This window comes from Vombatus ursinus, unplaced genomic scaffold (genome assembly GCF_900497805.2).
Source record: "Vombatus ursinus unplaced genomic scaffold, bare-nosed wombat genome assembly UNPS02010284.1, whole genome shotgun sequence".
Classification (NCBI taxonomy): Eukaryota; Metazoa; Chordata; class Mammalia; order Diprotodontia; family Vombatidae; genus Vombatus; species Vombatus ursinus.
The window spans coordinates 18,320,264-18,347,419 of record NW_020950062.1 but is presented as its reverse complement, the minus strand read 5'-3'; the positions used below and the strand labels follow the sequence as shown (position 1 = coordinate 18,347,419).

The 27,156-nt window shown below is 37.4% G+C and overlaps 1 protein-coding gene across 5 annotated transcripts in view; it reads right to left on the bottom strand.

The window, feature by feature from the left end:
* Positions 1–27,156, bottom strand: part of SYBU (syntabulin) — a 102,202-nt gene that overhangs the window by 33,865 nt on the left and 41,181 nt on the right. The window lies entirely within an intron of this gene.

The window sequence follows — 27,156 nt, the reverse complement described above, 5'->3', positions numbered from 1 at the left end:
ATAATTGTAAAGCATTTAGCACAGTGCCTGATACATAGTTAAGTGCTATATAAATGTTAGTTATTATTTATCAGTTTTTTCCATTTCTAAAATGGAATGGCTGGCTTGGTGACCTCTAGGTTGTATTACTATGTCCCATTTACAATTTCATGTACAGACCCCAAGCTTAAAATACAGAGTTGATCTAAAGAGCTAAGGACATAAGCTGAATCCTAAAGTCGGTGCCTGCCACATCTGAAGAGGGTTAAGTCTCACTGAAAAAATTTAACAATGCAAAAGTCCCTGTTTAGAGACATTGTGAAATAAAAACAAAAGTAAGTGTTTTTAAGGCATTTGTGAAAATATTTATTTTAGAGTTGACTTTTTCACTTCAGCCAGGAGCTGAGAAGTGGAAACACTCAGCTCAGGTCAAAATGCCACCGTGAGTTAGTTGACATGTCCCTTTGCTTCCTAAATTTACCATCCCATGTTCTCTCTCGTCTTTCATAGTCTGACTGAAAGGCTCAACTCAATTGCTTCATGGTTGGCTGCCTTCCAGATCTCAATACCGCTGGGCTTGAATATAATCAGAAATACGTGGACACACATCATGGCATTCTGGATGCTCAAGTCTCAGTTGGCATATTTCAAATGTAAAGGAGAGTGCTTTGTTTAATTTATGTGACAAAATACTAGGTGAAATATTAATCATGAGTTTTCATGTATCAGTACTTTCCAGGCCATTTAATCATCCTTTTTGCCTTTGGAATGTCAGATATCAGACCACTACTCAATAGGTAATTACAGTAGAGGAGGCTCTGATTTAAACAGATTTTTAGTTTTACCATATGGGTTTCAGCAAATGCAAGTTATGAACTTTTGAGGAATTTGTAAAATCAAGCTACTAGTCTTTTCATTAGCTAACCAAGAAGGGACAGCTAAATTCAATTCAATTATTTAACACCCTCTGTGTGCAAGGCACAGTATTAGGCTCTAGGGATAAAAAAGGCAAAATCCAAACAATCCTTGACCTCAAGCAGCTGAAATTCCAAGCAAATATTTACTTAGTACGAAAATCAGTCTATGCATGATGTGTCCAACACCATAAACTTTTAGAGAATTGATACTTCAATATTTTAAGGCTCCATGATTTCAGTGGCATAGGCCCTCCCTTTCTGATGCTAAGTGGAACCTTTGCATGTCTTAACAGTTTTCATGAACAGCTGTAACTGAAAAAAATCAACAGTGGGTAGTCAGCCCTTTGGGGATGAGCTCTTCTATACTGAACAGGGTTAGTTATTGAAAAATAAATACAGACCATTGTTGGATCCATACTGGAAGCCTTTCCAACTTGGAAGGGCCTTCTAGACCTTTCATTAGGGTTAGCTCGACTTCACAATAAAACAGTGCAGTAGTCCTTTGGCGGTAAATTTATAAATCAAGATATTTCAGATGGAGATAGGCAGCACAGAATAATGGAAAGAAAAACTAGATTTAGAATCAGAGGACCTGGGTTCAAGTCCTTTCTCAGTGATCTATTATCTTTGTGACCTAGGGCAAACAATAAGACTTTATTAACTATCTACCATTTGCCACTGTTAGGTAGTGTTTGGTGCAAAATAAAAATAACAAGTCTCCACTTTAAAGGAATGCCATACCTCCCTCCCTCCAACCACCTTGTATTTAACCTGTATACTTTCCTATGTACTTGTGTCTCAGGATAACATATAAGCTCACCGAGGGAAGGGATTGTTTTATTCTTTCTTTTTGTACTTCTAGTGCCCAGTAGAGTACCTGGCACATAGCAGGGACTGAATAAATATTTCTTGACTGATTAAAGATAATATAAATTTTATCAAGTCACTTAATCTCTCTGAGCCTGAGCTGCTTCATCTATAAAAGGAAGGATTTAGAATACTTGGTTCCTGGGGACTTTTTCAGCTCTAAATCTATGATGTTATGGAGATCAAACCAAATATCCTAGGCTGTTTACTTTCCAAGCATTGAAACTAATGAAAACTTAAGGAATTGGGCATACTTTATTTTTTCTTTGAAAACAATGGTTACTAAATATGTTAAAAACAAAACTTTATCAAATGGCTACATATTAATAACATGAACAAGTTATGATTACAATGTCCATAATTTATTTCAGTAAATAATATGGAAAAAAGCTCTACAGTGGGTAAATACATCTTAGAAGCAAATAAACTAAGCCAGCATAGAATTCTAAGGATGTGGGAAAACAACATTTTCCTTTTTCCCCAGAGATGTTTACGGTCATGCATTTGCAGAAGGCATTCTGAAACCACTGAAAAACCACTTTTTAATCAAGTTTCAGAAGTAGCTACAAGTAGATTACTATCTCTTATTTTGTTTCTGTTCAAAATATTACCCAATTAATACACACTTAGAAATGAGACTAAAACCAAGGTCATTCTAGTACAGTAAAAGCCCAAGGACCTGAGTTATACTACTAGGCAACTGTCCAGGACCTGAAGCATAAATTACTAGTGAATAGCAATGCCACCCACATCAGATGTATTCTACTACCATCATCTGGGAAAATAAACCTCAGTGAATACAGGGATGTGCAGAGGCCTTTTCTTCAGGCCCCAAGGGCCAAGAAATAAAAATTCTCAGTGTCAAATTCCTTGTTACCACCAAACAGTTCAATATCAGAAATGGATATGAACACATATACATACACACATATGTAATGCAAGTAATGTATATATAAATATATACACACACATGGATATATGTAGTACAAGTAATCCAGTACACATACACACACACACACAGACATATTTGCCTTGCTGTTGTGCCATATGGAACATCAAGGCTTTCCATTTGCCTTGTACCTGAACTCTGCTTTGTGTTTTGTTTCCAATATTAGAATGTGTAGTCCTTGTGAATAAGGACTGTCTTGTTTTTCTATCTATATCCCAAGGCCTTTGCACAGAGTACATAATTAATAAATGATTTTTCATTAGTGACCAGTTGATCATCTCACCCAAATCCTGGATGCTCTCCAATGATATATCCTTATCTTTTGTGTGAAGGTGATCTTGATGTATCCTCATCCCCCCCTCTCTTGTCCTCTTTTCTGCATCTTCCTTTCCCCAATTTAATATCTAAAGTTGTGTTTTATCTTATTCAAGGTAAAATTTGCCCATAATAAAAGATTATTATTCTTAACATGACTTCTGTGAAAATTTCAAAATTCTTTCAGAGTAGTTGCCATGCACAGAAGGGAAGGGAGGAGGTATTTATTAAGCACCTACTATGTGCTTCATAAATATTATCTCATTTACACTAATCTGGAAAGGCTTTGAGCATGAAACCCACAACGGACTGTCACCAAAGGATCTGCAGGAATTCCTTCCGCTACTCAGGAACATAATCTATCCATGCTTACCTAATTGGTACAACTCTCATACAAGTCCTTCACTAAATTTGTCATGGAGGGAAGGGGTTGGTCTACCCAAAATTGCATTTTCCTGAGTTATGAGATAATGAAATATAATATTTATAAAGTGCGTAGCACAGTGCCTGTCATATAGCAGTTTCTATATAAATGCTAGCTCTCATCATCATCATTATTATAATTATTACTACTAATGATGATCCTGACATTGTGAGGACACCAATGGAGCACATACAGAGGCTCTGCACAAGCCTTTGCTCTGGCTCTGTGGCTGCTCCATTTTTAAAATTTCTGTTACCCATTTCTCCAGTAATATATTTTCCACCACTTCTGTGTAACAGTTCCTGATTTGTGATATGTTGGAGGCTGCTCATGCTCATCATATTCATTGCCCTTCACAAAAGTAACAGATCCTTGGAATAAATTTGATAATCTTGTCAGTCATCAGGATTTACATGGTAAATATCAAACCTATTTTGGCAAATCAGAAAAATAGAAAATGTAATAATACAGAGTCTTAGAGTTAGAAGGGAACTCAGAGGCCACCAACTCCAACTTGTACCCAAATAAGAATTACTTCTGCAACACTGGTATAATAGTAAGAATTCAGGATTTAGGGATGGAATACCCAGGTTCAAATCTTGTGTCAGTCACTTATCGTTTGTATGAACTTGGACTAATCACTTAACCTCGATTCCTCATTCCTAAATGGAGGAATTTGGCCTAGACGGTCCCTAAGATTCTTTCCAGCTCTAAATCAATGATTTATGATCCTATGATCTCTGATAAATGGTCCTTTCTTGAAACTTTCCTCTAGTGAGGCAGGGATCACACTCTCTCCTAAAACAGCCCATTTCATTTCCATTTTCTTGCTTAATTTCTTTCCTCATCTGTGTTAAGAGAAGTAAATGATCTCCAAGATGCCTTCCAGCTCTAAATCTATGAGCCTGTCTCTAAGTGATAGTGTCTTTCTGTTTGTGCTTCAGTTATTTCCCATCTGCAGATCTGATGAGCATGCTACCTATGCCTTCATCCTGTGATGGATAAAAAACCCAAAAAGCACAGGACCAACATTATGGAAAAATTAAATCAATCGACAAGCATTTATTAAGCACCTGCCAGACACTGTAGTAGGCACTTAGGAACAGCAGAAAAATGAAACAGTCTCTAGACTTAAGGAGATTACATCCTGGTGGGAGAGGGTACAACACCTATAAGCAGATACAAAGTAAATTAAAAGTATTTGGAGGGTGCAGGGAAGAGACAATATCCAATGGTGGGGGTGGGGTAGGGATTGGCACAGGAATTGTTCTTGTTTCTTTCTATTTTCAGTGTCAAGTACAGTGCCTTGCTCATAAAAAGAACTTTAAAAAGGCTTGTTGAATTGAATTAAATTGCTATATTTTAATTCAGATATACATTCAGGGGAATTGAGCTATGAGAGGATAGAGAAACAATATCAGGTAAAATGCTCAACAGCAAGAATGCCAGGTAGCCGGGCAACACTGAATGTTTGATCAAGTGCTCAACTCCCAGGAAAGCAGTTGTAAAACAATATATATTGTACTGTAGTACAATGTCTAATTTGGAATATTATGTACAAAAGCGGGAAAGCACAGACAGCACTCAGCAGATTGTTCACCTGGAACACTGTATGAGTACAAGTAGGATGATGGCTGGAGTGGGTGGCAGGGGAGAAGGGGGACTGGAGTGAATGGAATGCTTGAAGATAGACAAGAATGGCTGGAAGTCAGCAAGGTTTCCTGCCCCATAACTTTGATCATATTTTTTTTATCTCTTCATCCCAAATTTCACTTCTATCATCTGAAGAAATTTTGACCCTCTTCAAATTCTAAATTGAAAAATCAAAAGGTTAGGCTTTGTCCTTGGCACTGAAGTCTAATTACAAAATGTAAAGGAATCCAAATATCTTAGCAATGGCAAAAGACCTGAGAGGCCATCCAGTCCAGTCTCTAACTGAGACAGGAATCCCTGACAAGTTATTATGCAAGTCGTGAGACTCTTTTGATAGGAAACCCACAGACTGACAATGCGGCCCATTCCATTTTTTAGCTGCTTTATTTAGGAATTACTCCTTACATTGAAACAAATTCTGTCTGCATGTAATTCCCATCTATAGCGTCTAATTCTTTCCTTTGAAGCTATATAGAATAAATCTAATCTCCATTCTAAATATTTTTAATATTCTCTCCCCCCAGGTTATTTCCACATGAGTGTTTCCAGACTAAGCATTTCCCTTATAGGAAAACAGTTCAGAAGTAGAAAAGGAATCTTAGAAGCTTTCTACTCCAACTCATTTTAGATACAAGAAAATGAGAGCCTGAGAAGTTAAGTGATCTTAATTAAATCAAGGAGGTATAGTAGAGCCAGGATATGAACCCAGGTACCCTAACAAATACCATAAATGATTCATGGTACTTCAATGATTCTCCATATGACAAGGTTCTTATCATTCCCGTCACTGTGCTCTGGATGATTACAAATTGTTAATACGCTTCTTAAAACATGTACTCAAGCACTAAACATAGTATTCCAGATATAGTCTGATCAGTTCTGAGGAGAGTGGGACTATTATGTTTACTGTTCTGGAGGTAGACTTCTACTAATGTAGTCTATACAGGTATCATGATTTTTGTTTGTTTTGTTTTTTTGGTGGCCAAGCCACATTGTTGATACACTGAACTTAGTATTTGTCCAGTTACACTTTTATATTTTCCCCTATTCAATTTCATAATGTTAAATTTGACCTACTGATGCAGTCTATTTACCTGGCTATTTTCTAGTATTTGAGAGGCGGCATGGCATATCGCAAACTGGACTTAAAGTTGAAAGGCCTGAGTTCAAGGTGCAGCTTTGACACTTTCTAGATGTGATTTCTCAGGTTTTTTTATTAGTAAAATGAAGGGGTTAGATCAGATGATCTCTAAGATCTCATCCAGTTCTCCTGTATTCTAAATATGTACACTATATTATAATTCAATGTATGATAATACATATATTGGTATATTGTATTATGTGTATTAAATTGGTATGTTACTATATAGTAATATATAGTCATTATATATAATAAATGCTTGTTGGTGATATCATATCTAGAAAGTTAATTTTTGAACCTCTGTTAAAGGACTTAACATTTAACTCACTTTAGCTTAAAAAATTTGGTTCACTGTTCCAAACTGTGAAGACCTTTTTGAGAAGCAGTGTAGGATCATGGCCTAAGTCAGGTTTGATTTGTGACTTGGAGATAGATGACTAGGATTTAATCCTGATTCTTCCACATACAAATTCTGTGATTTTAAGCAAGTCACAACCTCTCTTGGCTTCAATTTCTTTATAATTGAAAGAGATTAATACCTAAATAATAATAATAATAATAATGATAGCTATCATTTATACAGTGCCTTAAGATTTGCGAAGTACATTACAAATATTATTTCTTTCTATCTTCACAGAAACCCTGAGAGGGAGGTAATAGTATTATACCTATTTTACAAATGAGAAAACTGAGGCAGAAACAGCTAGTAAGTGTCTGGGGTCAAATTTAAATACAGGTCTTCCTGCTTCCAGGGCAAGCACTCTATCCATACCATCTAGCTGCCTGTATTACCTCATAGGGTTGTCCTGAGACTCAAATAGGATAAAATATGTACAGAATTTTGTCACTATAAAACACCAAAATAATTTTAATCAATAAGCATTTATTAAGTACCTACTATGTGTCAGGCAAGGTACTGTTAGGTATAAGAATACAAAAGCAAAAGTAATAATAGCTAACACATTTAAATAGCCCTTAATATGTGCCAGATAGTGTGCTAAATGCTTTACAATTATTATCTCATTGGATCCTCACAATAATCTTGGGAGATATTATTATCATCATTGCCATTTTACAGATAAGGAAACTGAGGCAAACAGGGGTTAAGTGAATTGACCAGGGTCACACAACTAGTAAGTATCTGAAGCCAAATTTGAACTCAGGTCTTTCTGACTCTGGAACCAGCAGTCTATCTGCTATACAACTTAGCTGTCCCTTGTGCCACCTACCCTTAAGAAGTTTACATTCTACTAGAGACACATTCACTCACAGATAAATACAGGATTTGTGCAAATAATTCAGAGTGATTCGAGTTGGGATTGGGTTGATGGTTGGGAGAGTGTGGATGTGAAAAGGGAGGGTGTACCAAGTCTGGGTGACAAGCAAACCTGGGTGACTGAAAATATAGTGGTCCCATCAACAGACTATATAAACATGCCATGTATGTATATCTAAGTACCTGATCAAATGAATAATACTTTCCCTTCCATCGAATTTTTTCATCTGGGGCTAAGTATCTTATCTAGGTAAGCCTGCCAAAAAAGTATAAGAAGTCACAGAATATGGGAATTAGAAAGGCCCTCAGAGGCCATCTAATTGAATCCAAATCATAGGATTATATATTTAGAACCCAAAGGGACATTAGAGATCATGTAGTCTAACCTTCCTCAATAAAATGAGAGGGGCAGAGAGATTAAGTGACCTACACTGGGTCCCATAGCTGGTAAGTATTTCAGATGTAGGGACCCAGATCTTTCTGCCTCCAAGTCCAGATTTCTACACAGTATACCACATGGCATCTTATATGTTACGTATATCCTACTGAACATATTAGGCCCACAACACCCTTCTACCTAGAGGCAACTAGGTGGCCTAGTAGATAGAGAGCTGAAACTGGAATTAGGAAGACCTGAGTTAAAAATCCAGCCTCAGGCACTTATTTTGTGACCTGGGAAAATCACTTAACCTCTGTCTGCCTTAATTATAAAATGGGGATTAAAAAAAAAAATAGTACCTATCTCTCAGGGTTTTTGCAAAGATCAAATGAGATAATATTTGTAAAGTGCTTAACATAGTGCCTAGCACATAGTAGACACTTATTAAATGTTTGTTTTTGTTCTTTCCACATATCTATTGTTTCCATTTTTTTATTATTCTTTTTTATACACCAGCAAAATTTAATGTATTTTTTTACATAATTTTTTTTACATAAACGTCTTTTACATAAAATTTTATGCACCACCAAATGAAGAGAATGACCCAATCTACCTGTAAAACACACACACAAACAGCCAAATACAGATTCCATAGAATTATAGAATCTTAAGAGATGAAAGGAATCACAGACATCTTTTGGTCCAAGTCCACTCATGAAACCCAAAAGACAACAGAAAAGTGAAATGCACTATCTTAAAATTTTAATATAAATATATTAGGTATCTGCCATGTTTCTCCCCTTGCACACCCCTGTTAGTAGACCCTTCAATTACTTGGACCTTCTCTTGAGCAGGGGAGATAGTAATGAAGAGGCTAAATCTCCTGGGTCACTGCTTTAAGTTGTGTTAATACCCATTAATGGCTGAGGTTAAAAGTATTGGAGAGGTGGGGAAGCTAAAGTAATATGACCCTTTAGCAACCTCAAAATCACCATTCAAATCCCTGCGAGTCATCATCATCCTCATTAATAATAATAATAATGATGATGAAAGATGAGACAGATAATAGCTCACATTTATATGTCTCTTAAAAACTTACAAAGGGTGACAGCAGTGCAAGATATAATTATCTCTATTTTACAGAAAAGGAAAATGAATCACAAGCTTAAAGGCTTTCTAGGGTCACCTAGATGCTCATTAAAGTACCAGCTCTAGTATCTAAACCAAGTCTCTCCTGATTGTGTCTTGCACTGTTTTGACTGTACCAAGATTTCTGTAGTACAAAATTGTATTTCTTAATCACTTTTATGAATTAGTATTTTAAGGCTGTGACATACCCACAATTTCTAATGAGAATCATAAAATCAAAAATATTTGAGTATGGGGCAGGATCTCAGGCCATTGAGTCCCAGACATTTTTCAAACACCATCTCCCTACAGCATACACAAAAATACCCCCTACAGCATATGAAAGAATATCCCTTACAGCATAGTGGTTTCCAATATCAGGCCATAAACTAGGCACAGGGTCCGCAGTAGGATCCAAGTCACCCGAAGTCCAGGTCTTCAGTCTATGCCAAGAAAGGGGCTAACATATCTGTGGCCTATGCAGTAATGAAGTCTTCCAAGGAAATGGACAGGTGCATACTCCACCCAACTTGTCTTTTGCTCCCTAGGTTGGTCAGTCACACAACTGTGCAGAAAGAGCCAAAAGAGATGGCCCAGTTTCCCAGCACAATGTCCCTGTTAACAATGCAACGTGGGTGACCCTCCCTATTGTAGCAGTTGCCAACTCCTCCAAGAGATAAGTGATAAGGCTTTGCCAGCAAAGCCATTTATTGATTCCTCAAAATCGTGCCCACACAACTCACAAAGGAGAAGAAAAACACCACTTAACAGCAACACTGAGACTATGATGAGCATGTGGCAAATGACACATAACCGATTACATCACCGACATCATACATATATGCAAGATAATTACAATACAAACAAGATTGAGTTGTGCTTAGTCACAAACTTGTTGTATGAGCCCCAAAGGTCAAGGTGTTAGGGGAGGAATGTGATGTATGTTTTTTTTCTAAAATATTACAGTGGCTTTATTCAAACTAGATGATTTGACAGTCATTTTTCATATGTAATTATGCTTAGCAGAAAATATGCATATATACATATACACTCATATATCTATATCTATGTTTGTATCTCTATATAGTTACCTTTATCTATATGTTTGTAGACAGATGACAGATAGATGATAGATAACCTGTGTATAAAATAAACCTAATCCAAGTTTCCAAGCTGTAGGGCTTTAATTTAAACCACAGTGCTAAAATGCCTTTAGTGTCTCAGAGCCAATGTAGCCCTGGATATTTCAAGCTCTGTGTTCTTCATCCCAAGGCAGGCAGATGGAAGGCGCAGATGATGCCAGGAGGGAGAAATGGGAAATGGAAATGAAGTTTGAAAAAAATTGCAAAAGATAATCTAGGTCAACTCTTCATGAATTTTTAAACCAACACCAGCAGGCTCTGTGCATATGGTGTGGATTTCATATTTTTTCCGGGATCAGATGTCATCCTGGATGGATGCAAATGCAGGGGGCTCAGAAGGCAGGGGGTGAGCGTGTGAGGCAATGGTGTTTCACCAATTGATAATTATCCCTTCTCGTTCTTCATCTTCTATTCTCTCACAGACTTTTTGCTTAATCAAAGTGACACTCCTTTACAACATGGCTTTTACTATCTCTGATGGCAGAAATCCTTTCTGGAGAGGAAGTAAGCTTAAAAGTTTAACTGAGAATCCAGCTGTCACATTGTGAGGGCAAGTTAATAACATTAACCACATGTTATACTATGACCTAAACCCCCTTTTATCTTCTTTTTAATCCACTGAAAGCTCACTCTAGGAAGATCATATAAGGGCAAACATTTTATTAAATGTGGATTATACTGGCAGGATCAATGTATTAAGAGAATATTTACCAAGGCATGAAGTCACACACATAAGGAGAAAGAAAGACATATAAGCTGTGCCTGTTCACTTCTTCTATTTGTTCATGTCTTAATGTTGGTATAGCTGGGCCTGGAATCAGGAAGACTCATCTTCCTGAGTTCATATCTGACCTCAGACACTTACTAGGTGTGTGATCCTGGAAAAGTCACTTAACCCTGTTTGCCTCAGTTTCCTCATCTGTAAAATGAGTTGGAGACGGAAATGACAAACCACTCCAGTATCTGCCAAGAAACCCCAAATGCAGTCATGAAGAGTCAGACATTACTGAAATGACTGAACAGCAGGGGGAAAACGTTTTGGTAAAGTGAGCTGTTGGACCAACTTCACGGGTTGCAGCTACGTTTCCACATGGGAACAAGTCCCCAAAACTCCCATTTATATAGTACTTTGTGATTACAAAGCACTTTAGATCATAACTCCATTCATTCCTCACAATAACTTTACATAGTGTGTTTTGAATCTTATTATATCCATTTTGTAGATGAGGAAACTGAGCATTGGTAAGGTGAAATGGCCTATGTGAAGTCATATAGCAAGTAAGTTGTGGAGTCAGGATTTGAAACCAGCATGTGTGTCTCTCCAAATCTAGTATCTCTTTCCACTATACCGAGTTGTCAAGGCACAAAGGCAGTGTTAAATGCTGTTTTTCTTTTCAGAAAATCTCCTTTAGCTCAGTTTACTTGTCAGTACCCCAGATGAGTTTCAATCTTCTTAGGGCATATGATATAGGAGATGTTAAACACTACAGTGAAACATATTAACGAAATAGCCAAGAAACAATGGTAAAGGCAATTAACAACCTGGGCCTCTAGGTTTAAGCCCTACGTGGAAGAGAGGGATCCCATCTCCCTTCCTTCTCCTCATCTATCATTGAAAGTTCTAATTAGAAATAATAATTGCTGGCAATTAATATAGCACTTTGGGGGCAGGCAGGTGGCACAGTATGGAGCCTGGAGTCAGGAAGACCCATCTTGGTGAGTTAAAATCTGGCCTTAGTCACTTACTAACTGTTTGACCCTGGGCAAATCATTTAACCCTGTTTGCCTCAGTTTCCTCATCTGTAAAATGAGCTGGAGAAGGAAATGGCAAACTACTTCAGTATCTTTGCCATGAAAACCCCTATTGGGCTCATGAAGAGTTGAACACGACTGAAAAATGACTGAACAACAATATAGTACCTTAGAAAATATATATGCATATATATATATATATTCCCTCTCTCTCTTTCTCTCTCTCTCTCTATATGTGTGTGTGTGTGTGTGTGTGTATGTATGTATTATACACAATCTCACTTGATCCTTACAGGAACTATTATCCCCATTTTAGAGACAAGGAAACTGATGCTCAGATAGGTCCTTTGCTCAGGCTCACAACACTATTAAAAAAGGCAGAATTGGAACCCAAATCTCTCCTGATTCCAGGCCTACTACTCTTTCTTTCACCTGTATAGACAATATCACTTTCTGAAGCTGCTTACCTAAAGCTTGTCCCAACATAACATTAATATAGAGCTTTAAGGTTTGCAGTAGCGATATGCATAATACATATACACACATATACATAATGCATACATTCATACATACACATATATATTATCTCATTTGTTCCCCACAACAGCCTTGTTATCATCATTACCTTAAGGAAATCGAGGCTAAGAGAGTCAAGTGAATTGTCCAAAGTCACACAGCTAATAAGCACCTTATAGATTAAAACTCAGGTCTTTCTGATTTCAAGTCCAGTCTGCTATCTACTAGGCCATACAAGGCAACTAGGTGGTACAGTGGATAGAGAACCAGACCTGGAGTCAGGAAGAATCATCTTCCTGAGTTCAAATCTGGCCTCAGGCACTTACTAGTTGTGTGACTCTGGGCCAAGTCACTTAACCCTGTTTGCCCGAGTTTCCTCACCTGTAAAATGAGCTGAAGAATGGCAAAACACTCCAGTATCTTTGCCAAGAAAACTCCAAATGGGGTCATGAAGAGCAGGGCACAAATGAAAAACAACTGAACAACAAGGCAATACTACCCCTCGCCAGGTCAGAATCATGTCGATTATCAATATAATTCTATTGCCAAAATCAAAGTTTTGTTCCTTGTCTCCACTGCAGGAAATTAATGGGCAGGGGTGAAAGATGACATCATACTATAATCCTGTCCCCTTTTGTATGGCTGTGACTATACATATTTATTAAAAATTCAGTCTGAAAAACAGCTCCATTCCCAATTTCTGCCAATGCTACTGAAATAATGTTCTTCACATACAATTCAAGTCAACAAACTGTGTGAAGAGCACTGTGCTGGGCTGGGTACCAAGAGAGATGGAGTTTAGGTAATGCATGGTTCCTACCCTCTTGTAGCCTACAGTCTAGTAGAAAATATCAGGAAAGATGCTGCATATCTAATTGATTTACTGTAAGATACTAAGTATCTACCACTGACAGTTAAATCCAAACATTTTATTATACAATCCTGAAATTGACTAGCAAGCTAGGACATCAGCCTTTTCTTTTGTTTCTATTAATGAATTTGAATGCTGCTGGGATTCAACATTTGCCTACCAGATGAAAAACACTTTATGATGACTCATTTGTTTTAGACAACATTTGCAATCCAAACTCACACATTTGGAAGAGCCAGGCCAGAGAAGTGAATAGTCAAAGAGGAAGTGTGCTGTTGAATGCAATGTATCAAATCAGTAAGTGAATCCCGTGGGCCATAAAAGGCTTTTAGAGATTCTACTGGCTGTACCAGAAGATTGGCAGGACATTAGAATTAAAACCAGCCAAAAAGATGTCAGGATAATTTTGCTTTGAATAATTTTCCTACAGAACTGAAGACCATGTTTATTGCTTCTCCCCATCACATGACTTGGCTATTCTCTAATAATGGGTGTGTAGCTTCTCAAACAACTCAGGGGCCCATTTCCCTTAGGTGAACTATTTGCATGCATAATGCCAAACAGAATTCCTTATGGCTGTGCTCCCGTAGTCCCCATGGCATGCACAGCACTGGGTGATGGCTGCCTTTGGTTTTGCAAACACATGAGATACAATTCTCAGGAACAGAGTTAGAAAATGTTAAGCACTGATAAACTCTCCTTTAAAAAACGTTAGGATTGCACAAAAGATATTCCCAAGTGGTTAAAAAAAGCCCCATTTCTTTTAAAGTTGGATATGGAATCTTGCTAATGGGCTTTCCTGAAAGACACATAAGAAACTGGCTTTGTAAGCTCCATTCTTCCCCTACCATGTATGGATTTTAACCCAGGGTGTTGCCCACAGAAATGAATACTCTGTGACAAGCATCATTACTTACTTAAAAGGTGAGCTTCAGAGACTGTCAATGCAAACATGGTCACTGCAAACAAGTCCTTGTGGCCACCTCTGGTGCTTTGTCTTTGGCAGGGATAGACCATGTGCATTTTCATCTCTCAGTGGAGTGGAGTTTCATAGTGGTGTATCCATGGAGACAGAGCCTCCTTGCATTTGCAGGTCAAGTAAGCAAATCTGCCTGGCACCATAGCAACAGGAGGCAGAGTAAGATTGGGCCTATCAGTAAAAAGTGTATTCTCTCCCACCCGCTCAGAAGAATGCAGTATTATGTATGAAACGCTTGCTTTCATGAATGGAGACCAACCATTTTCTAACAAAGTGCTAGAAAGCAAATGCTGCATTGGCAAAGGCAGAGACAAACATTTTTCAGGATTTGGGCAGAATGTTTTCCCAAGCAAGGTAAGAGTACAACACCAAAAAACAAAACCCTTTGAAATCCTATAGTAAGTTTGTTGCGTTTTTAATGCCACTCCTTAGTTCACATAATGATTCTCATCATTCATGTCCTTAAAGAATCTCAAGGACCAAGATAGGCTGATTCCTTCATTGTATAAGCATTTATCAAATATATGGTATCTGTAAAACACTGTGCTTGGCACTAAGGGAAATAAAAAGCTGAAGTAAAGAGAGGATCCCTTACTTCAAGGAAACTGTAATCTGAGTGGGGTTGGGGGAGGTATGCGAGAGAGAGAGACAATATACAAAATAGTGTCCTAAGTACAAAAGAAACCAAGTGGTGTCAGAATTGAGCAGGGAGAATAGTAACTTCTGACTGGGAGAATCAGAGAAAGCTTCAGGGTCAGAGGTAGCGTTTTAGCCAAGTCCTGAAGCATAGGTAGGATTTCAATTGAGGGAGATAAAATTCTAGGCATTAAACCAAAACTGCTTAGGAAGAAGAGCATGTTTTAGGTAGAATCTAAGGTTCATTACAGGAGAGTGAGACAGTGACAGGCCTTGAATACCAATTTTAGGAGGTTGGACTTTATTCAGTAGACACTAGTGAGCTATTTAAGATTTTACAGCAGAGAAGTTATGCTATTAGAGCTATGCATTCTGGAAGTATTTTGCAAGAGGGTCATAGGAGCATAGATTTCGAACTGGAGGGGACCTTTCAGTGCCTCGGCGGATCTCTAGTATCCTAAATTACAGAGAAGTTGCCAATCTGCTTTTGTGAAGGGAGTTTCCACACTGAGAGTTCTCCCACATTAATGAAACCACCAAGGTACTCCACCAAAAAATGTAGAATGGATAGAAGCACTGTGAGATTAGAGGCAGGGAAATCAGTTCAGAGATGACTGCTATTGTAATCCTTATGAAAGGTAAAGAGGTCTTGAATTAGAGTTCATTTATTTATGGTCCAAGAAGGGAGATGGGTAATTTTAAAGGGAAATAACAAACATCATAGGAATCTCTTACAAAAAAGGAATATTTTCTTTTTACTATTGCACAAAAAGGTAGGAACCTATACATGTTCATTCATTACTCTCTAGGATTCTTTTCTGACTCTGAACTTTCTTTACTATGCTATAAATACCTCTTTATCCTGGAAACTCACTCCATCCCATTTACACATTGGATGGACTCTCAACCAAGCAGCCTTTACCTCTAATGGACCAATTCCTCCCCAAACCTCCATTTTAAGGAGGATGCCCAGGCCAACCATGCCTTAATTCCTCTCTAGGTCGAATTCCTGACTCTCTGGACTTTCTCTATGATGTCTCTATAACAGGGCGTCTTCATCTCTCCCTCTCCCAACTTCAACCTGCTAAAAAGAAGGACTTTCTTTTACCTACTGCCCTTCCCAATTAGAATGTAAGCTCCTAGAAGGCAAGAACTGACTTTCTGCTTATATTTGTATTCCCAGTGCTTAGCACAATGCCTGGCATATAATGAGCACTTAATAAATGTTGACGGTTAACTGTCGTATTTCAAAGAGGTAAATTTAGGCTTAATGTTAGGAGGGAAGTTGCTAACAATAACAGCTATACAAAAGTGGAATGGGCTGTGTAGGGAGGCAGTGGGTCTTCCCCCCTCCTCCTCCCATCTCCACCAGCTTCATTAGAAGTATTTTCACAAAGGCTGGATGACCACTTGTCAAACATACTATAGAGAAGACTTTTTCATGCATGGATTGGCCATGTTTCATGGAAAAGATTAGGAAGATCAGGCAAGAAGTCTTTCCCACTTCACCATGTCATCATGTATGGATTACCACCAAGGTAACTTAACAGCTCAGGAGGTTTTTGAATGTAGAGATTGTCTTATTTTTTGCATGTCTTGCAGGACCTAGTACAGAGCCCAGCACATACTAGACACTTAAAAATGCTTGTCAATGAATTACTTATGGTACGTGAATAGCTCCTAAATCACTCTTTCTCAGTTGCATGGTCACTACCACTTGTGGTTTGCTGGTGTTTTTGCTTCAATGGTATACACGCTAAAACCCAGACAGTATAGAAAAGATGGAATTACTTAATCAGTAGGCTCTTATTAGGCACCTATTATGTGCCAAGCACTGGGGATACAAAGGCAGTATGAAAAACAGTCTCTGCCCTCAAGGAGCTTACTCTCTTACTCTCTAAATCTCTTTTCAGGTGGGAAGTCACTCCCAATTAGGTGGTCAAAAAAGATTCCAACATCTCCAGATATCTACAGATAGTAATCAAACTGAGTCAAGGTCAAAAATAAGTGATTTGTGTATATGTATAACCCCTGTCCCAACACCTTTCTCATTACTATCACTGGTAATATCTTGAAGTTTTCTAAACCTTCAAGTTAACTTTTAATTTCATCTTTCCTTTAGTTCTAACACTGAATTCACCTTGTGTGCTACAAATTCTTCCACCACACTATTTCTCAGCATCATCCCATTCTCTCCATTCTCACAATCACCAATAACAGTCTAGCCCCTCATCACCTAATTCCTGATTTCTTATTATTCCTTAACATGACCCTTTTGCTTTATCTAATTGGCTAGTCAACTTGTTTTAATTAGGCAGATATAAACAAGTGGATAAAAAAATGTTTACAAATTTTAATAATCAAATATTAATTCACAGGATCATATATTTATAGCAAAAAGTGATCTTACCAGTCATTCAGTCTAGTAGAGATCAAAGAAATAGTTAAAAGATCCATATGCACAAAAATATATATATTTTATATAGAAGCTTATAGCAGCTCTTTTGTGGTGGCAAAGGGGGTACTCATCAATTGGGGAATGTCTGAATAAATTATTGTACATTAATATACCACAATAACAAAATATTATTGTGTCATAAGAAATGCTGAAAGGGATAGTCTCAGAGAACTCGGGGTTGATTTATACGAACTGATACAGAGTGAAGTAAGCGTACCAGAACAATTAATACCATAAAAACAATACTATAAAGACAAATAACTCTGAAAGACTTAAGAACTTTGATCAATGCAATGATCAATCACAATTTCAGACAACCAGTGATAAAACACACTACTCAACTTACAAAGAGGTGAAGGATACAAGATGAAGAATAAGATACATGTTTTTGGACATGGCCAATGGGGGAATTTGTTTTGCTTAACTCTGTGTATTTGTTACAACAGTTTTCCTTTCTTTTGTTTTCTTTTCCATTGGAGGGGTGGGGTGGAAGGGAGAGAAAATATTGAAAATTAAACAAAATTAACTTTTAAAAAAAGTTATCTCATCCAATGGCCCCTCCTCCCCCCAGTTTCCAGATAAGGAAACTTAAGGCTTAAGTTGCCTGTCCCAGGTCACTTAGGTACTAACTAGCTGAGTCAGGATCTGAACCCAGGTCCCATGACTCCAAATGAAGAACTCTATTCTCTGCTTCTTTTGTTGAGCTATATTCTTTTGGAACCTGAATAACTCTTTGTTTGGATGTCAGAACGCTTTGGGGCTATATTAACAAATTCTGTGGGGTCATGGAATATAGCATCCATTACATAAAGACAAATCACTGGGGACAAGAACCTTGTATACTAAAGTAGTAACTTAATAAACAGTAACCTTAATTACCATGACTTGCAAAGATGTCTAAGGCTAACAGGTAGTTACTTAAAAGACACTAGGGAGAATTACCTCACTAAGTATCTAACTATTTATTTTGCTGCATCAGGAACTACAGACTAGATCCAGCCCTTTCCTTCTAGAAGAGCTTGACATTCCAAATATAACAGCATTTGCAAAAAATTCCTAAAAGAACCTTTCCCCCAAACTGTACGACCTAGAAAAATGCAACTTCACAACAACACTGCTAATAATAGGTATTTACAAATGAGTGGTGTGTAAAAATGCAGACTTGGGCCCTTTCAGGATAATCTATGGTGCTGACAGTGGCTAAATCCATTGGATTATTTCTGAATATAGTATACCTCTGCCTGACATATACAGGCAGTCTATGCAACTCAGTCCTTCAACCATTAATTCCCTTAACAAACATTTGGCCGGTCTCCAGTTTGGTACTTTAGAATATGTGTAATACATCCCCAAAGTTCTGGAATTTTAAAGATGTCTACTTCTAGGAACATGAGAATTGAGAAATTCTTGTTTCTATGTAAAGGCTGTTACAATACATTTTGTACCTATTAAATTGATTGGGAGCTTTACAGGAACAAGGAAAATGACTTGAGAGCAGATACTGAAAACTGTAAGTTGATCAATTATGACACCATATTCCACAAATCATAATTGTACCTTATTATGTAATTTGATCTCTAGACCATAATTATTCCTTATTTCCTAGATTTCTGGACAAGTGATAAATTATAAAGTAAACCACTGGAGAAAATTATTAAACGAGAAACCCCTCTCTCCTTCGTGTCTCAGAAGGAAAGCATTGAAGTTTTAGGGATCAATATGAGAGGGAATGTAAAACGACTCCTTAACATTTTTAGTGAAAATGCATAATGAGCCTATGTCAAAGAATATTATCAATATGTATCAGAAGCATACAAAAGACCTTTGGACCCAAACAGAAAATGAACAGAAAAATTACTGTGCAATAAGTTGCTCCCAGCCCTAACTTTTTCCATGCTCTCAACCCCTATCAACTCAGCAACTATAGTTTTCTAAAGCTCAAATCTGCCCATGCCACCTCACCCCCCTCCTCCATTCAATATACTCCAGTGGCTCCCTATCAGTTCTACTCCAGTGGCTCCCTATCAGTTCCAGAATCAAATAGAAAGTTCTCTGTTTGGCTTTTAAAGCCCTTCACAAATTGGCCCTTATCTACCTTCCCAGTCTTCTTATTCTTACACTTTACCTCCTTTCATATACTCTAGGATCTGCAACACTAGCTGTCCCTTGAACAACACATACCATGTCAGACTGTGCCTTTTTACTGCCTGGCTCCCATACCTATAATGTTCTCCTTCCTCACTTTTACCTCCTGGATTGCCTGGCTTCCTTCCAGACTCAGCTCAAGCTCTCTGCCTTCTTATGAAGGCTCTTCCTAGTCTCCTAACCCCAGTACCATCCATTTATACTGCATATATGTCTTATAAGCATAATTTTTTTCATGTCTCCCCCATTAGATTTTGAATTCTTTGAGGTCAGGTCCCAGTTTTTTCCCTTGTATCCCTAAACACTGTGCCTGGCACATAGTAAGAATAAATGTTTGTTTACTGGCTGACTGAAAACACCAAAGCTCTTGTCAATTCTTCCCCTCCATTTCCAAATCAATTGGCCTTGTTATGCTGCTTGTTTTGTGTCCTACCAGTCATACAGTTCTGATTTTCTATGATATCTAACAACATAGCATAGTCAGAAGTAGGCAGGCAATCCCAAATATGGATGGCATCAACTTTATACATAAATCTTGGGATACTCTGTGCTCTCCAAACATAAAATGAGGAGGCCTGTTATATAAATTATTCCTTCTCAACTATCATATCGGGGATTATAAATTTCTCCTTTGGAGATGGGCCATAACTTTGCTAATTACAATGAGCAAATGTTTATTAATATTAGATTTCAGTGTTTTGTCTAGGTCTACCATTCCTATAAATACATACTGGAATACTGCTTAATGAATATTTTCATTAGTTTTTTCATGTCCAAAGGAAATACTATATGATATAATTACAATTAAATATAATCATTAAGTGACTATTACATGCCAGGCACTATGCTACTGTAGGCATATGATTGCCTACATTTTTATACCACACTATATACTCCCAACCAATATTAATAAGTACAAATACAGCAATACCCCCATTTATCCAGCATCATTAAGGGACCAGGGCATAAGTGAACTTTCCAGATAACTGAAGTTTAACCCTTTAGGCATCAAGACTTTATTTTAATTACTTTTGGTGGAAATATTTCTAAGATGTACTCCACAATATCCTGCTTTCTTCTCCCAGCAATCTATGATTAAGTAGCACTGACTGATTTGCTATTCCTTACAAAGGACATTCCATCTCCTGATTGTGCATTTTCACTGGCTGTCTCACATACATAGAATGTTTCCCCTCATTACTTTGGACACCTAGTTTCCCTGGCTTGCTTCAAGACACATCTCAAATTCTACCTTCTACTGGAGTTTTTTTTTGGGGGGGGGGTGCCCCCTCTAGTCCCTCTGATATTACCTTCCTCCTTTAATATACATATGTATACAGTATACACACACACACAAGCCCTCACATAGAAGGTGTGTGGTTATTATTTTTATTAAATCCAATTCAATCAAGCTTGGTTATCTGGTTCCTCTGCTCAAATCTCTCTCTCTCTCTCTCTCTCTCTTTCTCTCTCTCTCTCTCTCTCTCTCTCTCTCTCTCTCTCTCTCCCCTTCCCTCCATCCCTCCCTATCTCCTGTCTACCCCATTAGAATATGAACTCTTTGAGGGCAGAAACTGTGTTTTTGACTTTCTTTCTATCCAATCCAATAAAGTTTTCTTAAGCACCTACTATGTGCCAGGCACTGTGCTAAGTGCTGGGAATACAGCTAATAAAAAAGACACTCCCTGCCCTCAAAGAGTTTACAATCTAATGGGGGGAGACAACATACAAAAGCAGGCAGAAAAGCAGGGAAAGGGGACTATTAAGGGATACCCAGACTGGAGACATCTTGTTCCATGGAACTGAAACTGGGCAGAGCAGTAGATGTAGATTGGAGTGCTTAGCCTCCTAGAACATAGTTAAGTACTTAATAAATACTTGTTGACTAATGGATGGCTACACTGGATAGCTCAGGCATATAATAATCATGGTTAGATAGGTGCCTTTAAGACCATGATACCTTCAGTGGCTACTGAGGTCTACTGGTCTATCAAAGGCAGTAAGACACTAAATGGCACTTGAGTACTCAGCTTTTTTAATTGTGATGTATGCTTTTCAATGCAGTTCAACAAATATTTATTATATGTATCTCATGTGGAAAGGACTATGCTAGGTACTAGGGATACAAATCAAACAGGCCCTTTGGTACAATGACTTCTAATAGGTTTTTTGTTTGTTTGTTTGCTTGTTTTTGTCCCTGTTCCTTTTCAGAATGAAAGGTAGCCCTCTCTTCTTGCCTCCTGGTCAGTGGGCTTGACTGCAGCCTCTCACAGTCATCTTCTTTCTTCAGGTTTTACTTCTGAGGTACTGCGGCCTGAGGAGCCAGATGACTAAGTTTGGCTGAATTGAGTTTAATAAAAGTACAACTAGACTCTGTATGAGGGTTTGAGGGTCTCTCCCACAAATAACATGCATAAACATCAGTGCTTTGTGACTTCCATTTTAGTTGTTTAAAAGGCTTTTAGGTTCCTGCCCAAGCTGCTCTGTTCTGGATAGCTGAAGCTGTTGGCTAAGTGGCATCTGCATTAAATGAAGCATCATTCTTATTTCACATGAATCAGCCCTGACTGAGTGGCAGAGATGTTAGTGATAGAAACCTGCCATATGGGCATTAGGATCACTGCTCATTTTTTTGCAGTGTGTGAAATTGCTTTATCTATTTAAGGAAATGGGGTTGATGAATCACAGCACTAGTTAGGACTTTATGAGGATTCTTGCAAATAGCCTGTGAAATGTGGGAAATAATGTGAAAGGATTATATCTTGAGCTATTGTTGTAAGCTAGGTGTTGTTGGGCTAGGCACTGTCTCTAACTTCAGTAAGAGCTGTGGTATCTGATGACAGGAAAATACAGACTTAGCTTAAATGGTAAAAAGTTAGAATATTGCCACTTAAATGGCGATTTCAACATTTGTTTCTGAATGTTCTTTAAAAAACAACAACAAAAAAACAAACCCTGTGTTTTAAATTACAGTGGGCCTAAACAAAACTACTTACTTTTCATCTGTTTTCTTCCCACATTTCCTAAATATTTGTTTTTTAACGCCTGTGCCTGCTTCCACCTCTCTGTATAACTGAGCCAGAAGATATCTGATATAATACATGTATTTGTTAAACTGTACAGAATTTTAGGATCTCTGGGGATAAGATACTCCTGAGTAGTAAGCAGTTGTTTAGGGAAGCCTAACACTGTTAGGCCACTGTTAGACCACATTGAATGTTATTTAATGCAGTAAAGTAGCAATGCAGTTAGGATATTCATTTCTATATTTTTAAGAAATTCATCATGAAAATGGACCTGTGACCTCACCATAAACCAAGCAGGAGTTTTGGGAAAGCGGGATAATAGGCAGAAAATATGTAAACATTAGGGGACTGCAAAATTGTTTGCATCTTTGTCTTGGGGATGATCATTTTTATTAAATCTACAGGATGCCAAAATTACAGACACCAACATTTCATGAGGCTCATCAGGAGGACGGTGTGTGTGTGTGTAGGCAGGTAGGAGAGGAAATCCTAATGTGAGAACTCTGTACAGCTGGCATGGTGCTTATTTAAGCATTAGCTCACAACATTCGCGACTCCCCACAAAAACACACAACAGAAAGCTTTATTATTCTATCCATGATCAACAAAATGAAGCAATTTTGTTTTTTGACTACAGAACTGGTAGATAACAACACTGCTTTTATGTAACATTTATATAGTGCTTTAAGGTTTACAAACTCCTTTACAAAGTTTTTATTCTCACAATAACTTTGGGAGGTAGATGCCATTGTTACCCCTATTTTATAGATAGGGGGACCTGAGGCATAGAGAAGTTAAATGACTTGCTCAGAGTCATATAGCTAGTAAGTGAGGCTAAATTTGAACTTGGGTCTTCCTGACAAGGCCTAGCAAGCACTCTATTACACTGTGCTAATCTCATGCCTCCATCTAAAGATCCAAACACTATTAAACTACTTTCTCATCTATTCAGAATATAATGTCTTGCAAAATGAAAATTTTAATAAAATGGATTTATAATTATCCAGTGCTTAGATTAATGAGCTATCAGACATCTAGATATCTAGGGAATTCTAATTGTATGATGTTACAGGGAACTAATACTGATTACAACATACAGTATTTCTTCAAAAACAAAGAACACCTGGTCAACGGAAGATTCATTTTTGGCCGAGCGTGAAGGCCCAATGCATGTGGCCATTTTGGCTCTTAGTCAGGGGAGGCAGAAAGCTAGGGACATAGATTTCCGCTTTTTCCTGAAGTTGAATGATTGACCTCTCAGTTGCCTCTGTCACAGCATCATCTGCATGCCCTACTTCCGTGATTTCCCTTATACCTGATGTGATAAACTTGACAGATTCATTCTACTGAACTTTTAGAAAACTCTAGGTCAACAAGCACATTTTTCTCAAATACCAATAGCTTCCTTTCAAAATGACACATTTTAAAAAAGTGAAACTTGACGATTGAGCTTTCTAAACCAAAAAGCAATTAAGTATTCCTCTGTTTTTTGCTAATTACCATAAAAGGAAAAAAAGTCAGGAAAACACAGGTAGATACAAGCTGTGTGACCCAGGATGAGTCATGTTACATGTCAGTGCTCTAGGAACTTCTCTAAGACTATAAATTGTAGAAAGGATACCAACCTGAATTAATAGAAAGAATCTCCACCTGTGAAATCCCAATATTAATGAAATCAGAGCTTTTGTCCCTATCTATCCCTATTCCTCCCACATAAACTCTCTAATCCTACAAAAATGCCTGCTTTGTTTCTCCTGGCCTTAAGCATCAAGATCATATTTATATTATAGAAGGAATTTTTCAAGATCTCTTCTTTTCTTATTTTTGCAAACGGTTTTTGTAATATTGAAATAAATTCTTCTTGAATGTCTGGTAGGATTAATTTATAAATCTATCTAGTTGGTGTATTTTTTCCTTGAGAGTTCATTAATGGCTTGTTCAATTTTTTTTTTTGAGACTGTATAATTCAAATTCTCTGTTTCTTGGTCTTATTCTATTATCCGGTTATACCATTTTTGTAAATATTGTTTAATTTCATATAATTATTCATTTTATTGCCACATAATTTGACAAATAGTTTCTAATAACTTGCTTTATTTCCTCTCCATTTGCTGTGAATTTTCTTATTTTTAGTATTATCAACTTATTAGATTTTCCTTTGACTATTTCCTCCTTGACTCAACCCTTCCTCTTAAACACTCATCTCCCTCTGCCTGTTTTTGCCCCTGGTTCATTTAATGTATTTCAGCACTCCCCCCTGCTTGTATGATCAACCCTCATTTTTCTAGTCCAGATAAATTTGAGATTTATTTGATGTCTACTTCTCCACCCCTTCCTCCATGTTTCTATGCTCTTCTCATGTGTCTCAATTATGAGAAATAGTTCCACTCCCTCTTTCCTTATTTCTTTCCTAGTTTCATCCATTTTTCCTCTTTTCTTTCCATTTTCTTTTCCTTTTCTCAGATCATTAAAAAAGAAAGAAAACACACCCATACCCTCTGTTTGTCTTAGTTAATTCTCTCTGTGCCTGTTTAAAACATTAAGGATTGTGAAGGGACACATCTCTTCTCCAGTTAGAAAGTTTTTCAACATCATTTAGCCCCTTCTAACTGCTCAAATTTATTTAACTTTCCAACTTTCGCTTGATTTCTGTGATTGTATTTCACAATTTCTATTCAACTTTGGTATTTTCTTCAAGAAGGTTTAAAAGCCGTCTCTACTCGATGAAAGCTCCATTTGTAGGATTTTGCTCTTTTTTTTTTTTTTTTGGCAGGGTTAAGATACTCTTGGCTGTAAGCCATTATCTTTTGCCTTTTAAAATTCTGTATCCCAAGGTTTTCTTAGTTGCCAAGTCTTATGTGACCCTGGCTGTATTTCTTTTGTATCTGAACTCTATCTGGCTACTTTTAGTATTTTTCTTTGACTTGGAAGCTCCAAATTTTGGCTGTAACATTCTTGGGAATTTTGACTTACTGAATTTCATTCATTAGGCAGCTAGGTGGTGCAATGTATAGAGCCATGGGCTTGGATTCAAAAAGACCTGACTTGAAATTTGATCTTAGACACTATCTATGTGACCCTGGGCAAGTCATTTAATCTCTGTTTTCCTCAGTCTCCTCAATTGTAAAATGGGGATAATAACAGTACCTACTTCTCAGGATTGTTACTAAGATTAAATGAGATAATATTTATAAAGCACTTAGCACAATGACTGAAATATAGCAGACGCTATATAAATGCTTATTTCCTCCTTTCTCTTCCCCATTTTGGAGAACAGGGACTAGTGGATTCTTTCCATTTTTACTTTGTATGTTTGATGTTAACAGGTCTGCAAAGTTTTCATTTATGACTTCTTGAAACGTATTTGGCATGGTTATACTTTTCAGGGAGTCCAGTGATTCTTAATTTATTTCTTGTTTTTAATGGTAGATATCTTACATTCTCTTCTGTTTTTCCAACTTTTCGATTTTATTTTAATATTTCTTGTTGTCTCAGAAAGTCATTAAATTTAACTTGGACCATTCTTTTTTTTTTCATGGAGTCTGTTATTCTACTTTTTGTGTTAAGCCCTTATTCTTTCGACTATTTCCTCCAGATATGGAAAGGACCTTATAGATCTTTACTTTGACAAAGGTAAAAAGTGGAGAATTTATGACTCATAATCATTAAAATGCCTTGTAATCTACTTCTCTTTCTATTACAACACATTGTTTTTCCTAAGTGGAGGGGATTCCAGGCACAGGAAACTGAGCAAAGGCATGGAGGTATGAGAGTACAATGAATATTCCAGGGTCGGAGAGTATTCCAGTTTGGGTGGAATAGAAAAAGCTAGAGGGGCATAATTTGAGATAAAGATGGAAATGTGGGGTACTGGAAGATTATGGATGGTCTCCAATGCCAGACATAAGGTTTGAACCTTATTTAGTATGTGATAGGGAGCCACGGAAGATTTCTGAGTAGAGGAATAGTGTGAGTAGTAACATTCAATTCCTTTCAGGTAATCTGCCTTGATTTCTTCATTGAACACATACTCCATTTGCCCTTTCCCTCCCCACCCCACATACGATGGCACTTTTTCCCTTTTTTGCTATTATTTCTTGTGCCCACCTGACTCATTCCCACTGTTCTACCCGAAGATTACAAACTTCCTAAACTGTTTTGACTAATAGTCCTTCTCTCACACTTAAATTCTTTTCTTTTTAAACCATCCATTATACAAATATCGCTTTCCTTTTTATCTCTCTACAAACATTTGATTTTAATCAGTTCATCTCAATGAACATTTACTGGGCCCTCCCTTAAAGAACTTTTATCTCTGTGCTAGAAGCTGCACGTTTTTCCAACAATTGCCTTCATCCAAATATTGAAAGAACAAGTAAAGTTTCATACATGATACGAAATTACCTTCTTTTTTTAGTATCCAAAAGGATTTTGAAGGAGAATTGAAAGTCAGTGTAGCATGGACATCAATTACTCAGGAATGACCAGAGCAGACAGCAGAGTCTATATGGCCACAGATAATATTTTGCTTTGGTCCTAATAAAATGAAGATGCTTGGAGTTTAAACCACAAGTAAGTATAGTCAGAAACAGCAACATCATCA